This window comes from Peromyscus maniculatus, chromosome 3 (assembly GCF_049852395.1).
Source record: "Peromyscus maniculatus bairdii isolate BWxNUB_F1_BW_parent chromosome 3, HU_Pman_BW_mat_3.1, whole genome shotgun sequence".
In the NCBI taxonomy this organism is placed as follows: Eukaryota; Metazoa; Chordata; class Mammalia; order Rodentia; family Cricetidae; genus Peromyscus; species Peromyscus maniculatus.
Window position 1 is genome coordinate 32504699 of NC_134854.1, and position 18574 is coordinate 32523272.

Sequence of the window (18574 nt, forward strand, 5' to 3'; positions counted from 1 at the left end):
CTCACCCAAAGTCAATATCAGGAGACTCTCTCTCTCTCTCTCTCTCTCTCTCTCTCTCTCTGTGTGTGTGTGTGTGTGTGTGTGTGTGTTTTGGGAGGGGTTGATACAGGCCTTCTTTATGTAGCCCTAGCTCTCCTGGAACTTGCTCTGTAGATTTGGCTGGCCTCGAACTCAGAGATACACCTGCTTTTGCCTCCTTAGTGCTGGGGTTACAGATGTGCACCACCACACCCAGCTGAGATCATTCTTAATTAAAGAAGAATTCTAGCATGTTATGTAATCTATAAAGTTTTAGACAAAGCATATGAGAGATGAGGATTATAAATATTATAACCAAGACTATGCAATCCCCATGGTGATCTACATTAGAGTATATTTATTGTCGTTTACCATTAATTCTAGTAGTCAAAAATAATTCTTTGGCAAACTGATAGGCAATCAGAATAGAATAAAGTGGGATTTAAATAAGTGGAAATACAGAAAGGGTCTGGCGATCCAGGTCAGTCATGGAGAGCATTCACCAAGCATGTGCATGGGCCTCAGCACTGGAAAGAGGAAAAAGGAAATGAAATGTGAGTCAAAATCCATTAAGTCATTCGGTTTTATGATATTTATTTCTGATAAAAGAAACTTATTTAAATTCCAGGAGTTAACAAAAATCTCCCAACCACTCAGAGATCATTGTTTGGTCGAAGAGTTTTGGGTTTGCTTAGCTGAGTCTTGTTCTAATTCCGGGCTTTTCTCTGAATTGTGAATTCCTACTTCTGGTTTGCTGTGTGAGGCTGTTATGCTATTCCCATGTTTTCCCTTTAAAGCAAACAAAAGAGTAATTCTTTCCACTGCATTTTTCCACTTACAACTTGGTTTCCAGGAAGCAATGCTCATTTTCTTTTTCTTACATGTTTTTCCTAGAAATAATCTCTCCTTTGAAAATTTGGTGAGGGGAGTTAAATTCTTTAAAAGTACATTATTAGAACACAGGGTTTTTTGGAATTATCTAGCCAATTCTTTGCCTTGCCACCAGGAAATGTGACACTGTAGGTTAGCTCCTGCTGTCCTTATTCCTCCAAACCTTCAGTTCACGTTGTAGATGCTAGGAGATGCAGACAAGGGAAGGGATGAAAGGGCCCTGTGCAGCTGGGGGCCTTTCAGGCATCATCTGAGGCATGCCTATTTGCCTTCCTGGAGACAAGTGGCTTGGTCAATGATCAATATATGCCTGCAGATAGAGAATTTAAGAACCAGAAGGAGAAAAATTTGGAATGCTGTAATGTAAACTCTCCAAGCTGCCAGTAGCACATTTCCAAGGGCTACTCTTCTGTGGCTAAATAAAGAACAAGCCAGCACTGACTGTCAGAGCTAACTGGAAGGCTGGCGCTGAGCAGGTGGCAGTGGCTTTCAACTGCCCACAAAGCTAAAGGCTAAATGACCAGAGTAAACAGAATTAGCTGTGAACACCCTGTCCAGAGTTAATGAAGCTAACAGGTAGCTAGCCCCGTAGTTACTATTCCTTCTTGCCTCAGACATATGAGTTCTAGGCTGCCCAGTCACTCTTAGCTGATTACAAGATTAATCTAAACAATACTGAGGTTGACTATATCCTTCCAGGTAAAAAGTTTTTGCACCTTGATAAGCCTCTCTGCCAATGCAGCAATCCAAATCAGACCAAATTAGAAAAAAGGCCCTGTTTAATAGGTAAAGCATTCCTGGGTGATTCTCCAGCCCCCCAGAGAGGAGAAGGGGAAGACATGGAAAAATCACGTGTCTGTTTTCGGCGGGGTGGGGGGGGCAGTTTAAATACCCTGTGGGAGTGGTCATGAACATTGCTGGGGGCGGAGCCGTGTTTGGTGGGACTTTCTGAGGGGCGGGCTCTGGGCAGAGGGGTGGGGCTCCCACCAGAACACTGGATTTGCTCAAAAACATGCAGTGCTGTTTTCACAGCCAGAGACAGCATCGTCCTGGGAGTAGAGTAAGTCATCACCCCTTTAAAAGAGGCTACAGGGATGGAGGCCCGAGTCTTCAGTTCATTCACTCGTCCTGCTCCTCCAAGGTTTATCTTCTTACTTCATTCCACTGACAGCAAAACCACTTTTCTTTCTCCTCTTTCCATCTCTCTTCAGACAGCTGCCAAGACCTCCAGCCTGTGCTGTTTGCTCTCTGGAATTCCAACAAAACTATCCTTAAGGTCTCTTCAGTGTCCATTTTAAAGTTCTTTCATCAGTACTACTAAGTTGCAAAGGGACCCTCTGTCCCCTAGTGACAGAACAGCCTCAAAGTCACATTGTCCATTGCTGTTTCCCAAGTGAGGACTGTCTGCTGTCCCTGCGCTCGGCATCCCTGAAACACTCACCGTCGTCAACTCCTCATTTAGAATTCTGTCTTGTCTAGAGATCCTGCCCCTGCCAAATCTTTGGTCTTTCAACTGGACCCTTTAAAATTATAGTTACATCACCACACAGCACTCAGACTAGTGTAATCATTGCCCAGCAGGTATCCCGGAAGGACCAGCTTACATAAGGAAGTGAGAGCAGGAACAGAAAAGCTTTCTTCGTGGTTCTTTGTTTCCTGCCTTCTTAGGGAACATTTCATAAAGCAAGGAGGTCATAAATAAAGAAAGCCCCGCCTTACCCCAACCTTCTAGCAACCTGATTACTTTCTTTCCTAAGAAAAATTTCTAAGCCATTAGTCTCCAGGACACAGGTTTTTTTTTTTTTTTTTTTTGGTCTTTCTTCCCTGAATGGCTGGAAAGAGGAGAGGAGACATTCTATTTAATCAGAATACAGACACCAAGCTTTTATCTGAAGGAGGGCATCTCCCTCAGGGCAGCAACACTCAATTTTGTGCATGGTGAAACAGAAAACACACACAAAAAGGAGGACAAATTGTCTCCAGGCTTCTGGAATTCTAAGGCAGAAAAAAAAACATCCTGTGCAGACCTCATGAATCAGGAACAGTCCAGCTCTCCCTATTAATTTCAGAGTGAATGTGGCAAAAATAAAAAAGATGGATGGACTCCTCATGTTAACCCCTCACCTCCTTCCCTCTCACAGTCATGTACTGTGCTCACTACCACAGATGGATAAGCACCCATGGTTAATTATATCCTAAGAGAGAAAGCCAGCAAACCAAAATACAGTAGATTACGAACAGAATGAACTTTAACGCTTGAAGTAAACTTTAGACAAGAGCAATGTAAGGATAACATCCCAAAGGATGAAGAATTAACATTGAAATTATATTACTGTAATTTGTCACACTATTAGATTAGAGGGAAAAATTAATTGTAGCAAGTCTTGCTGAGTTGGTCATATATAACCTTCATGACTTGTCTGTAACTTTTTTGTGATTAAAAAAATTGAGATTACAATAGAATTTGTACATTTCTCCTTTCCTTTCCCACCTTGAGCCCTCCCATACACCTCTCCCTATTCTCCTTCAAATTTATGGCCTTTTTGTTTTCAATAATTGTTATTGCATGCACATATTAATATGCACATATGCATATATATTCCTAAATATAACCTGCTCAATCCTTATAATGTTATTTGTCTGTATTATTTTTCAGGGATGACCATTACTTGGCACTGGACAAATAATTGGTGTGCTCTTCCTTGGAGGAGCCCCCCTCTCCTGCTCCCAGCTTTCCCCAGTGGCTTGTAGTTCTTCATGTAGGGTTGAAACCTGTGAGATTTTCCCCATCCACTTTGGTATGGCCATTGAGGTCATCCTTTTTCAGTTCATGTTTGAGTGGTCATGTTGGTGAGACTTTATGGGGGTAGCTTCTTATGTTACTGGGAGACAATCTCAAAGCAAAGTCCCTGATCTTCAGGTTCCTACAGTCTTTCTGCTCCATTTCCCCCCACTGTCCTCTGGCCTCAGGTGTAGGAGAGTTTGTTATGCCCAGATTGTGACCCCAAAGAGACCACCGAAGACCTTGGATGTCCAGAATGCAACAGCAAGGTTTATTCTGTAGATACAAGTCTAGACAGGGAACTCATTTCTACACCCAATACAGTGAGGCAGGGAGGAGTTGCTCTTTCTTTGTGAGGCTAGCTATTTAAAGGCAAAAACTACAAGCCCTTCAGGAGGGTTGGGAGGGGGGGTTGGCACGGATGCAACTCGGATTGGTTTATTTTTATCTCTGTTCTTTTTTAATTGGGTGAGGGTATGTAACCTTTGATTTTCCTGGTTGGGGTTTACAATTATCATTTTGGGGGCTGTCTGGGACAATCCCAGGCTTTGTCCTTGAGCTGCCATGTGGGCTGGCTGGCCTAGCAAGTACTAACTGTGGGGGCTGGCTCAGTGGTCCAGGCTCTGTCCTTGACTCATGCACATAACTCTAAGTTGGTGAGGGGTCCTAGACCGTAAACATCTGGCTGAACTTTGAGCAGTCAGAGTACGTGGAGAAAGGGAGCTACTGCAAGGACTGTGTCTTTTGTTCATGGCCCTCCCAGAAACTGCTTGCTCAAGTCTCAGGAAACTGAAATTGAGGCCTGATCTCTGAGAGAAGACTGAGCAGCCTATTATGGCATCTGCTTCGTCCTTTCAAGTTTTGCAGATGTATACTTTGGGCCTGGGATCCTACAGCTCTCTAGTTAGACTTAAGACCCACTTAACAAGAGGGACATCATGTTTGGTACTGGAAACCTACCTATCTACTCAGTGGCAGTGAAGTCATGATTATTGGAGGAGAGTCTACAACCTCTAATTTACTAAACTAGCACAATACCTGACAATAATCTATGAACATTTGTCCATGAATAACTCTTTTAACAAGCTAAAACATACATAATATCACAAACTATAAAAACCCACAGAAAGCTACCCACAAAAGTCACCATCAAAGAACTATAAATTAAAATGATTTCCTTTAAGGTCATAAACACAGAAAGAAGTTGCTGTATTTGCTACAATTTAATAATATTATGAACTATAAGTGAGTACCACCTTCCTGGCCTTTATATATGGCACTGGGATTAAACTCCAGTCCTCTCTTGAGTACCAAGCACTTTCTTAAAAGAAGTATCTTGCCAGTCAGAGAGCACTTTCTGATTGCCTAAGGACTATCACTTCTAAGTGAGTTTAAAGTTCATAAATAGCTGAATGGCAGTGTGAGACTCCAAAAATAAACCCTCTGGCAAATAACAGCTCTGAACTTTGTACAAGACATATAAAAAAGTTACCCTGGGCTCTGGAGAATAATCAAAAGCATGGAAATTTTAGAGGAGTGATGAGCTTGAATCAAGTGTTCTGCAGAGTGACTTCACTGTCCTGTTGGGGCTTTGTCCAGGAAAGAAAGAGCCAGTTCAATGCATCTCTGCTTGAGATGCAAATGAACTGATCTGCAAAATTAGCCTCAGGAGTTGATCTACAAGTTGGCACAGGCCACGCCCTCCCATTCCCCAGGGATCTGTTTTTCTAAAGAATGTGTGGATGCGGTTCTGCTTTCTTCTCTAACGCTACACAAGGTACAGTTGACTTTGTACTGCAGGTTCAAAGCTAAGGTCATCAGCAGTAAATGCCACGTTTCATCTCTTCCTACTTTATTTCCCTGTCTTATCTCCCTTACTTTAATCTCCACAATAGAACACAGGGTTATTCTTTATGAGAGTCCTCAGTCCCAATGTTCATCAGTGGGAAATAAATCAGACTTGTTTCCCAACTGAGATTCTCACAGCTACTGTTCAGCTGTACTGGGTAGGCTTTACATGCCCTTGTACACTTTCTTTTTATTTTCAAAGGAGGAATAATACACTCATTAGGGTTATATTTCTCTTGTCTTGATAGGCTTAATGAACTTTAGTTTATAATTTAAATGCACAATAAGTCATTAATAAACACCAATCCCTGTTAATATTTGTCTTCCTTAAAGGAGTCTGTCTGATGCTCATTTTCAGGGACATTTCTGGGTAAGATTCTTAGAATGTGTTAGGAGTCTTCAAAACTTCTGCCCGTGAGAACCATATTTATTTTATTTTATAAATATTGTGAATCCTCATACATTTTAAGTGTAAGATGGGATTTTATAATATGGTAAATACAGAAGCTTCAAAAAGAAGTAATAATAATATCATCCTTTTAAATATACCTAGTAGAATCTGAAACTCACCCAGTCCCTTCTGGAGACAGGTGGAAAGGTATGGTTATGATTCCTAGATTGGAACATTTTGTCTCTTTCTAAGCTATATCAGGGATTTTTCTTTTCAGGCCAATGGACCATAGTAAGGTAGGCAAAAGGTAAGCTATTCTTTAATTGAATGTACAAAAGCATGCTGTTCTCTCATAAGGGAAAGTATGGAGGGGCGTAGGAAATTGGAGCTTCCAAAACAGATCTATTTTCAAGGGCAGCTTGAAGAGGCAGGCTTGAAAGGGGCCCAGGGAAACGGACCTAAGAGGATAGGACTCAATGGCAGGGGTGTGTGTAGCTAGAGTTTTCCTGCCTTGCCCACAGTCAGGACAAATCTTTGTGCCAGTCCCACAGCCGCTCAGACCCAACCAAGTAAACACAGAGACTTATATTGCTTACAAACTGTATGGCCGTGGCAGGCTTCTTGCTAACTGTTCTTATAGCTTAAATTAATCCATTTCCATAAATCTATACCTTGCCACGTGGCTGGTGGCTTACCGGCATCTTCACATGCTGCTGGTCATGGTGGTGGCTGGTGGTGTCTCTCCGCCTCAGCCTTCTGCTTCCCACAATTCTCCTCTCTCCTTGTCCCACCTACTTCCTGCCTGGCCACTGGCCAATCAGTGTTTTATTTATTGACCAATCAGAGCAATTTGACATACAGACCGTCCCACAGCAGGTGTGTGATGTTGAGATTGAAACTTTGAGCAGTTACCGGGGCACTGGGGAGTTGAAATGACAAAGTCTAGTGACAATACAAATGGTAAGCAGAAGTGGGTTTGAACAATCCATCGGCCGGGAGATCAAGGAACTGAATATCCTTATGTTGTTCTACAGGCAGTTTCACTGGATGGAAAGTGTCGAATAAACAATTCTAGACATGGGCTGGAGATGCAGCTCAGTGGTAAAGCACTTGCCTACCACCAGGCAGGGTCTAGGTTCAGTCTACCACAGCCAGCCAGCCAACCAAACATAAAATGTGGTACAATCCAGTGCTAGAAGTACGTTCAAAGGAATTACTTTGTTGGTGCTGTTTGTTTGTTTCAAAATTAGAGTGAGACAGGTCTGCCTGGGTCCTCATGGCCCAGGCAGGTAAAAGACATCCACAGACCTTGCCAGAGCCTTGTGGTGCTGGGTGGGTAACCACCATTATGATGACCAAATATGTGGTGGAGAAATGGCAAAAAAGAGAAGTAGGTAGTTCATGTGCTGTGGAAAGAGGCAGAACTGAAGAAGCAAAGGAGGTTAGGGACAGGCTGATATGAGTGGCCTGCTTGCCACCCGGGACCATGGTGATGTCTGGGTCCAGGATGCTGCCAAGGGCCATGTCATAATCCATGGTGATTCTATCATGGCCTCGGTCTCTATTGACATCCATGGCCCATGTTGCCACCTAAGGTCACATGAAGCCCAGAATCTGGGTCACCATCTGAGGCCAGGTTGGCGTCTGAGGGCCATGCTGCAGCTGGGGCTATACAGATCTAAGTGATCTGCCCTGACACCTGGGGTCATGGTGGCATCGGGGCCAGGCTTCAACTGGGGCCTGTGTCTGGGTCCATGGCGCTGCTGTGGCCAGGATCTGTGTTGATGTCCCTGGCTCCTGTTGGCTGTGAAGATGCTTAGGGTCTAGGCTATCACCTGAGGCCATATTAGTGTCTGAGGGTCATGCCACAGCCTAAGCCATACAGGTCTGAGTGGCCTGTAGCTGGGGTCTATGTTGATCTCTGTGGTCCATGTTACCACAGGGGCCAGAGGAACCATGAGTGTTGAAATCGGAGGGTCATGATGAGCCAGCACTGCCCTTCACTGGCCCAGGGAGAGCAGGCCCTGCCCCTCACAGGAAAACTGGCCCCACACTCAGGAAAGATGACCCACTCCTCACCATGGGTGTGGGAGAGCTGACCCCTATGGCACGGGCATAGAAGAGCTGGCTCTGCCCTTTGCCTACCCCATCTATGACCTGCTGGAGCACATGAAGGAATTGGACCTACAGAACCAGTATCTTCATAACTCAGGGTAACAGCTGGATACTGAGGGGAATTTCAGTGAGGGTTCAGTATTGATGGTGTAGCAGAAGCTAGAGGCCTTGAACCAGACCAACAACTCATTGAGATAAACATTTTCAAGAAAAGCTGAGTGGACAAAAGGGTATACTGTGTGACATACCACAGCTCCCAATGCCATTATGAGAAATGAAGAGGTGTTGGAGAAGTGGGAAAGATGGAGAATTGAAGTGCTATGTTTGTTTGTTTGTTTTGTTTTTAATTAATACATTTTTAATTTTCTTTTTTGGGAGGAATGCTACAGGGATGGGGGCAGATACCGAGGGACTGGAAAGTGAGCAGGAATGTGGTGCCTATGATGTGAAATTCCCAAAGAATCAATAAAAAACCTCTGTTAAAAATGGGACTGAGAAATAATTCATGTAGAGCAAGTGTCTTAGTCTGTTTTTCAGTGCTAAAACTGTACCTGGTACTCTAGACAGAAAGCTGGGTACTCTGGACAGAATAAAAGCATATGTATTTAGCTTATACTTCTGAGCCTCCAAAGTATAGCACTGGAACATGCTTGGTTCTAATAAGAGACTCCTGTCTACATCAAACATGCTAAACAATACCTTAGTGAAGCCATATTCATAATGAATAGGTAACATGGCGTGACTGGAATGCAGAGAGGGACTCAATGACCAGGCTGGCGTGTATCACAGGCAATTCTTGTAGTAATTGACCATGGACCCTGCTAGCTACATTAATCCTTTATGAAGGCACCATCAGCAATACCACTATCTGTCCAAACCTCTTAAAAATCCCACCATCTGAGCACCTCCATACTAGAAATGAAACTCACAGTGCATGAACTTTTGTGATGTTTGGGGTATGTGTACAAATCATAGTAGCACAAAAAAGCAAAATTCTCTGCTATACCAAATAGCACTGGAAATGAAATAAACATCACCATCATAATCACCATTTTCATCTCCATCAGAACCATGACAGCTACCACCACCACTAACATCAAAAAGTACATAAGAAGATATTGGAAAGACAAGTCTTCACTCACTATAAAATTCCACACTGTTGCTTGATAAACACTTTTAGCATCTTAGGCAGGACAGGATAATTAAGCATCAAAGCCATAAATATCCCTATGCCCTGCCCATTAGGAGGTTATGATAGTTTTCAATCTCCAAGGCTGGTTATCCTGTTACTATTTCTAGCCCTTTGGTCTAGGACTCTCTCAAAGCAACAGATAATTCAGTTTCAAGCAAATGTTTGATTGTTTGGTATTTTGTTTAGGACAAAGTGTACATAAAGGACTAGGAAACTGAGAGATTGATGTGTTGGGCTTTCAATGGAATCAATACAGGAATATAGGGATGAAGTTGGGGGGAGAACTGAAGGATGAACTTTCTGTAAGTGAATGACTTCAATAGAAGCATAAAGCTTGGCAGAACTTTCTGGTATCATGAAAAGGGGGAAAACAAATGGTTCTAACAGAAACTTCCAAGGATACTCCTCTTGAGAAATTCCCAGCAGTATGAAGGTGGATGGGCCCAAGGGAGTTACACTTGGTTCAGTCATTGGCCATCAGCCCACTGTAGTGGAAGATAAAGTTTAGCTCATGGAAGGGCAGTTGGACTAATGGAAACATCCAGAAAGATACTCCTTGAGTAGCTCTATTGGTACCATTTCAATAGAGCAATCTTGCAGTGATTCCTTTTCACAAACACAACTTCACATTTGGAAATAATGCAAACCTGATTTGAGGTGTCAATCATGTGTTCTGTTTCCTGCATCCCATCTTACTTTTATCATGTTCTCTGTGGATGCTTTAACTTTTAGGTAAAACCGTTCTATAGATCGACACTAAATTGGGAGAGCCTGATTGCAACTTGTTAGGAACTAATCCTTTTGCATTTTATATATGAAACAAATGTTTATCCTATAGCTGACTCATTTAACAGGCTTCTGAATTTTAATTTCATTTACTTTAAATAAAATTGACACATTTTAAAATTAAATTTATATTCCATATTTAGATATTTCTCTATTTCAATTTAAAATTTTAGTTTATCTCAACATAAACTAATTTAAATTAATTTTAAAATTTAGATTTTTGGTCATGTTCAGTTAGAATTGATCTGTTTCCATTTAAGGTCATAAAACCAGATGAATAACCCAAGAAGATAAAAACAAAAGGAGAAATAAGGAATTTTATAGCAGAAAAATGGGTTCTTTTAACATTCATAGATGGAGTAGAAAAGAAAACAGAGTGAGCAAGACTAATTCAGAAAACAACATTGGGGGGTGGACAAAGCCTGAATATTTATGGAAGGGTATTTTACACTAAAGGAAGGAGTCCATTCTTTATTTGAGGAGGTGTGAATTAAGGAAAAGTTGGGGTTGCCTGCATATCTGTGAAGCATTCCCCATCCAGAGGCAAACTTGCAGAAGAACTCCTCAGAGTGGCTGCACTGGGTGCTGAGAGAGAGGTTCTCTCAACACCCGCTATCTGAGACCTCTACAGGATGGTTTCTGTCCTTGGAATTGGGGTGAAGAGTGTGAACATGCAGGGTAAATACAAGTATAGACAGGAGGCTAGACTCTTGGACAGACTAGGCAAGAACACCTTGGCATTTAAGGAGCAATGTTTTCATCCAGGAATATCTAGACAGCATGGCGTAACTTAGTCATGGTAGAGAGTATGAGCATCTGGGGGTCTTTGGTGTCTAGAGGCCTGTTGGTTGAGATAGTTTGGCAATTTATCTAGCTTTTAGAACACCTGAGCTTTGTGGGGCTCTTTTATTAGAAATTTTTCACAAAATCCCTGTCACCTGAAATTCTCTACAAAACATCGACGTCCCTTCAGTCTTTTATTTCAATCTGATGTCTTTAATAATCAATGCACAACCATTTTCTAAGTAAGTTCAGAATAATTGTTGCAATTCTTGACTTCTAGCAATATTGACTGCACCTCCCTTACTTTATCAGATGCCTTGGAAAGTGATGACTTTTTAATAGACATTAATTCCTATAAACTTTATTGTATTTCAAATAATTTCATAATAATACTTTTATATGATCTTTAACTCCTCAGAATGCATAAAATTGTCCTACAGGCACACATGTGAGTAATATTTAATGAAATCAGTTCTCTTCATGACTAGAAAGAAAGTTTCTCTAAACAGAAGATGTGTTTGGGAGTTTTTTTACTAAAAATGTAAAGCCCCGTCCGTCCATATTTTTGTTTGGGATGCAAATAATTACCTTCCTTGAAAAGAGTATATCTTACAAGAAAGTTTGGGCATGCCACACACACACACACCTTATTAAAATCAGCTTACACTACAATAGGACAAGCAGTTGTCTCACCCCAGAGAGGCTGAGACTCCAGCAGTTGCTAGGCCCTTCAGGCAGGGCACATCAGCAGCCACAGAAATTCCACAATGGCTGTCTCACACAACACAGTAGTTGCTCACTCTTTGAGGCTTGGTGCCTCAGCAGTACACAAACTGGAAGGTTCCTGGAGAACTACTAGTTCTTAGTCCATGATAAAAGCCTGAGAAACTGATTCTGATATCAACGAGGGAGGCCCAGGAACAGCAGCAGCAATCTGGTCATGCAACTCAAGCAAGCTAGCAGAAGAAAGATAATCTTCCTTCTGCCGTGTGCACCACCCCCTTAAAACATGACTGCTACCAGAAGGGGCCATGCACCTATGGATTTGGTTCTCCCATATCAATTAGGTTATCAAGACAGTCCCTCTGCGGAGGGTCCCTATTGAGGTAATTCTAATTCGTGATAATATAAGCAATGATCACAGGCAGTAACATAAGAGTCTCCGGAAGGAGCTCTTGAATAAAGATGGAGATCTATATTTCAAACACTCAGAAGATACAATCTAATGAATTCTAAAATGCTTTATTAGTATAGGCTCATAAGAATATTTCTCCCTATTTTTTAAAAAGTTCAACCTAAAGTCATAAAAACATCAAGAACTATTAACTTATTTTTATACATGTCTAGTTTTTCTTTTTATGATCCAGATGTAATGTTTTGCTAAGTAATAAAATAGAAATATATGTGTATGTAATGCAGGTATTATTTTATGTTTATTTCAGAAAATATGTTGTGATTACCTTTTCAACAATTTATATTTTATTTCAAGTATTTTTAGAAATGGTTCTGGGGGCTCCATGAAAATGATTACACAATCCAAAAGTGTCTCAGCAAGGCAAAAATCTTTACTTTCTGCAGAAGGGCTGCATAGTCATGTCAAATCAAGCCTGCAAGAGCACAAAGCTGCCCCCCTTTTTACTCCTAACACAGATGGGTCCTGTGCCTCCCTGGAATGGTCAGGGCTTGGTCTCACGTGCTTGTGGGATTCCTTACTTACAGTGATGAGGCTAATAAGCAAAGTACAACTTTTGAGAACAGGCTGCAACCTTGGGCAGATATTTTGATTTTAAGAAGTGCTGACCCTCAGGGACTTGAATTTCTGCTGAATGGCTTCTCACATTTTTTTTAAATGGAGCTTTATGTTATTTAACCCATTGACAGAAAAATACATTTTGTCTGCATTTCTCACAATACCTTCAAATCTAACATTTATCACAAATCACAAATTTTGTTAAATAAGTCCCATTAGCTTCACAGGGAAAAAGATTAAAAATGGCACCATTTAAAATTTTTTCATGATAAAATTTGAGTTTGGAAATGATACTTGACATTTCTTAGTCACATTGAAGCATTTTTGGTATTAGAAATTATTGTTATTGTGGGATGGAGAGATGGCTCAGCCATTAAGTGCTAGGCTCACAACCAAAAATTATAAGAGATTATGGTTATTGTACAAATACTACAAAATATTTTGAGTTTAACTTATAAATTATCTTTTTCATCACAAAGCAAAAAGTAAATGTGAAAATTAGTAGCTCTTTTCCTGCATGCTATGTGCGGAAATATTTAAGGACCTTAGAATATCCACTGTCAACACTACTTACTGTTAATGGCAACATTGTCAATAATGCCCAGAGACAGCAGTTTTCCTCAGAGACCAATGGGAGTGCTCCTCGGGGGCCAATGGGAGTGCTCCTCAGGGGCCAATGGGAGTGCTCCTCAGGGGCCAATGGGAGTGCTCCTCAGGGGCCAATGGGAGTGCTCCTCAGGGGCCAATGGGAGTGCTCCTCGGAGACCAATGGGAGTGCTCCTCAGGAGCCAATGGGAGTGCTCCTCAGGGTTCAATGGGAGTGCTCCTCAGTAGACAATGGGAGTGCTCCTCAGTAGACAATGGGAGTGCTCCTCGGGGGCCAATCGCAACTGCTGTGACTGGACTTCTGAGAACTGAACCGGAGCTTTAAAGAATCAATAACACACTCAGGGTAACGGAGAAATGCCACTTTGCTGTGCCGGAATATTTTACAGCCACCTCCAGAGAAGAGGGATGTGTCATATGTCATTTAACCCTCTTTGGTCTTCCCCATTGCTGGTACCCAGCGGTCAGAGGCCTCCTGGCCTCAGCCAGAGTCGTTCTCCGACAGGAACCAGTTTTCTTACCTCTCCAGACTTGTCACAGTGCTCCTCCAGTTGTTCAGTGGTGCCGTTCCGTGGTGACGTCCTGCCCCTTTCACCACACGTGGACACACCCACCTTGAAAAGGCAAAAATGGAACCTTACCAGACTGTAATGCCTGAGTACTCTCCCTCGGTCCTGTGAGAGAAAAGGACTTTCTTTGTGTGTGGTCTGACGTATTTGTTATTGGAAACACAGATGGATTAAGACCATTACTAGTGTTCCTTATTTTTCCTCTAAATAGAAAATATATAATTTATTATCATGCATGCTTGTAACCTCTGTGTGCCCATGAGCCTGTGTGAGAGTTGAGTGTACTTTGAACTTTCTCTCTAAACCTTAACAATCTAGAACCCTTGTAGGACATCTGAAAAGCACTTGCTAGGAAAGAACAACTACTATCCCAATTTTTAAAAATATTTATATGTTAAAATTTGAGTGAGAATAAAAGGGCAAATGAAAACTACATTTATTGATTATCATGTTATTTGGAATTGTGTTTTAAGAAAATGTAATTACAATAACATTTATGAAATTATATTCAAAGAAATATTATAGAGAGAATACTATGATTAAAATAAATCCACTATTTACTTCTATTCATATACTATACCTCCAATGTCCAAAAAACATTTTAACGAAGCGCCAACTCTATAACTTTGTGTATAGGAGAAACTGTGATTGATATTCTTACACACACACATAACTGAGTCTGTGCAAATAGCTAGAGATTTCTCTACACTGCTTAAAAGCTAGGGTTGACTATAGACTTTGGCACCATGTCTCTCACTGGGATCAACTATAATGGCAGAAACTTTTTATAAGATCTATTTCATCCATGCCTGCTTCAAAGGCAGGGACTTGGGACATAGGCATCTCAGGTCTACACACCACATCAGCGTATGACTTGCAAGGTACTTGGCCTCTCATGAAACAGCAGTGAGTATTGGATGAACTAATACACACTAATATACCCCAAAGTTTTAAGAACTGTGCACGAACACTCATCACTCCTAATTATATTTAAAGGAACAGTCTACTCCTCAGGTATTTAGCCTTTTGTGACTTTGATTTTTTTAATTTTATTTTAGCCCTTAGGAGTATGACTAAGATCGACAGGCTTATGAAATGGAAGAGAAGTGATTTTCTTCTGGTCAAGCCAAGGTTGTTACAAAAGAACTTTTTCAAATCATTTTGTGCAAATGACGTACTGACAGGATTGGCTTTAATATTAAGGAACATTTTATTTACTGATTTTCAAAAGCCATTTATGTAACTCGTAATTGACAGTATTTTTCTTGCTACAATTTTGTGACTCATGAAGGATGGTGAAGAAGAGCTTTGATAAAAAAGGCTTGTTTTGCAACATGGTAATTGTAGAGATTATAATATTCTTAAGAGTCTACCAGCAGGGGATCCAGAAGGACACAAAGCTCAGGGCAAGAGAGCAGGCCACATCCGAAGCACAAAATAAGTAATGTTTTCTTGTGAGTAGTCATCTTTCTTCTAAACAATAGCCCTTCATCTCCCACCTCATAACATAAATTGTTCCAATGTTTGATAGACTCTAGTCCATAACGTGGGCTCATTTTCTTTATTCTTCTTCAGAATAACCCCGGAGCAGTCTGACCCCCAAAAGACCTATTTCCTGTTCCTGTGGCCTCATGTTGCTGTGAGTCAATACATCTTTTTGAGTCTGAGTAAGCTATTTTTGGTCTGTATTCACTGGACTTTAAATTGTCCTTAGCTTGAAATGTAAGTTTTAAAAGCCTGTAAAACAGGGCTGTCTGTGTCTTCTCTGAACAGCGAGGCTGTATTCTGTAAAGTGACCATAACTCATCATTAAGTAGCTGCACAGCAGGGAAGAGGCAGCATTTCAAATCAGTGCTAAAGTGAGTGTCATAGACTGTTCAGAGTTTGTCCTTAAAAGTGCTGGTGTTAAATACCTTAGCTGTATAGATTAATATTTTACTTGAATTGCTCTGCCCAACAGCCTACAGATCATCTATGAGACTGAAGAAAGAAAGATTGTTTCCTAGATTTATATTTGAAATCACTGCTAAAATAGTTATTCTTATAAAAATGCTGATACTGTAAAATTATTTCACATCCAATTATTTTCAAACAGACTATAGAGGGCATAATGTTATTTTGGAGTGTATACATGCATATTTTATGAAGGTGGCTAATTTTAGAAAGTATAGTCTACCCCTTAGGGAGGATGCTGCCAATCTCTCAGCAGCAATGCATTATAGGCAAGGAAAACTGCTATACTAGAGAAGCATAAAAATGGCTGTAGGGTTTGTAGAACAGAGTAAGAGCAGCTGTGAGTGGACCTTTTACTTGTAGCTTTGTGTTCCTAGTTTGCTTTTGCTTATATATTTTCTTTATTTAATTGCAATTTTTATCCTTTGAGAATTTTATACATGCATATAATGAAATAAATCAAATATACCCCAACACTCCCCCTCTAGTTTTAACAACCCCCCTCCCAACTTCAAGTCTTCTTTGATCTTAGTGCAGATATCCACTGGAACATGGGAAACCTACTAGGGTCACACCCTCAAAGAAGCATGATTGTCCCTTTCCCAGCAGCTATCAAGGGCTAATTGCTCCTCAGTAAGAAATGGGGCCTGGAGAGCATCTCTCCAGCATTACACTGGTGATTTGACGGGCTTGGTGTTGTGCAGGTCTTTTTCAGGTAACCGTATCTACTGTGAGTTCATGAGCGAAACAGCCATGTTATGCCCAGAAGAAAATATTTCACATCATTCACTCTTCCACATTTTTTAGGTCTTAACATTTATTTTTAATTATTTTCTTTTTAAATTATATGTATATGATGGTTTGGATGAGAATGACCCTCACAGGTTCATATATTTGAATGCTTGATTCCTACTTAGTGGTGGACTGTTTAGGAAGAATTAGGAGGTGTGGCTTTCTTTTGAAGAGGTATGCCACTGGGGGTGGGCTTTGAGGTTTCAAAAGCCCACTCCAGGACCTCTCTCTCTCTTCTTCCTGTCTGCAGATCAGGATGTAAGCTCTCAGCTGGTGCTCTAGTGCCAAGCCTGCCTACCTGCTGCTATAATTGCCACAATGGCCATTGAGTCACCCGCTGAAACTATAAACCAGCTCTCAATTAAATGATTTCTTATAAGTTGCCTTGGTCATTGTGTCTCTTCACAGTAGTAGATAAGTAACTAAGACAGAAGTTGGTACCAGGAGTAGGGTGTTTCTGTGACAGGCCTGACCATGCTGCTTTTGGGGACTTTGGAATAGAAAAGCAGTTAAGATTCTGTAAGCAGGGATTAAATGAGCTAACAGGAGCTTACAGTAGTGCTGGTAGCAATGTGGACTGTGGAGGCTCAGTGAAGAGGTTTTAGAGGTTAACAAAACAAACATCTGGTCTGGAGACCATCCCTGTGATATTTTGGCAAAGAATGTGGTTGCTTTCTGGCCTTGTTCTAAAATCTGCTTGAGGATAAACTGAAAAATTTTTGTACTAATGCAAAGGAGATTTCAAAACAGCCTTATATTGACTTTCATGTGCTTATTAGTGATCACTCATATATAGACCTACAATAAAAAAGAACATGGGTGGTAAAAAGAAATACAAAATGTACAGCTTAAGGAGAAAAAGAGTTCCAGGAAATGTAATGTCTTTTGTTCAAAGGGACAAGGCAATTAAAGCAAGGCCTGCTGCTAAATGGAATACATTGTGTGATGCCCTCAAGACAAGACCCCACTCATTTAACCCAGTAATGCATGAAAGGAAAGGGTCCCAGAGAGGAATTTCTTCCACCTAAAAAACATCAACAAGTCAAAGCTTATGCAAATGCAATTCAAGGATGGGCCCAAATTCCAGCCCCAAAAGGCAGAAGAACTCACAGCTGGCTCTGGCTTTATCAAGAAAGATACAGGATTAAAGGGGTTGTTGAATCTTCTATGTGGCTAAGGAAAGTATTTGAGGCTAGATATGTGGCAGGAGACTCTCTGCGTGAAGGCTTGGAGTGATCACTTCATGAAGCTGTGAAGGTGAAGCCTGGATTGCATTGGAAATGCCAAGATGTTGGAGATGCCAGAGCTGTGGGATACCTGCCAAGGAGAGCTTCAGACAGGGTGTGAAGCCAGCCCCAGAAACAAGTGTGTTACATCCAGCAAAGCCGAGAGGAGTGGAGATCTGAAAACTCATCTAAACTTTTGGATATTAGACATATGGCTGCAGAAGTTAGAGTTTGCCCTGCTGGGTTTCAGTCTTGCTTTGGTCCAGTATTGCCTCACGATAGCCTCACCATATCCCCTTTGTTCCCTTTTGGAATGGTAATGTATAGTCTATGCCATTATATGTTGAGAATATGTAATTTACTTTTGATTTTAATTTTATAGGCAGTTACAATTAAGAGATTACCTGGGGTCTCAGAAAGGACTCTGGACTTTGGGCTTTAAACAGTCTTGAAACTATGAAAGTCTTTGGGGACTTTTGAAGTTGAACTGAATGTATGTTTGCATTATGGTATAGTACCAGGCATAAAACTGCCACTATGAAGGAAGCCTCAAATCCAATCTGAAAGCGGTTAGTTGCCCTTAACAGCTGAACCACTGTTGCACCAAAGGGAACATCTACCCTGATAGGGGCTTACATGTTCCATTAGCAATGTTCTCAGAGTGCTTTTAGAGCAAGGTACAAAACTGCCCCTCTAACATCTTTATTATATAACAAGACAGCATTTGTCTATAAAAATCTCAAAAACAAAAAGTAGTTTAACCCTAATAGGTTAAAAAAATTCAAGGTGGAGATTAAATACTTCTGGACCACATTTTTGAGCATTATATTCTCCCATACTAAGATTTTTAAACAAATACATTTTGATCATAT

At 41.0% G+C, this 18574-nt stretch overlaps 1 long non-coding RNA gene across 1 annotated transcript; it reads right to left on the bottom strand.

Annotated features, from left to right (window-relative positions):
* Positions 1-353: 353 nt before the first annotated feature.
* Positions 354-14155, bottom strand: LOC143272143 (uncharacterized). Its single transcript, XR_013049581.1, has 2 exons — positions 13684-14155; positions 354-545 (listed from the first exon to the last, which is right to left on the bottom strand). It is a non-coding gene; the product is annotated as an uncharacterized LOC143272143 (long non-coding RNA).
* Positions 14156-18574: the final 4419 nt, after the last annotated feature.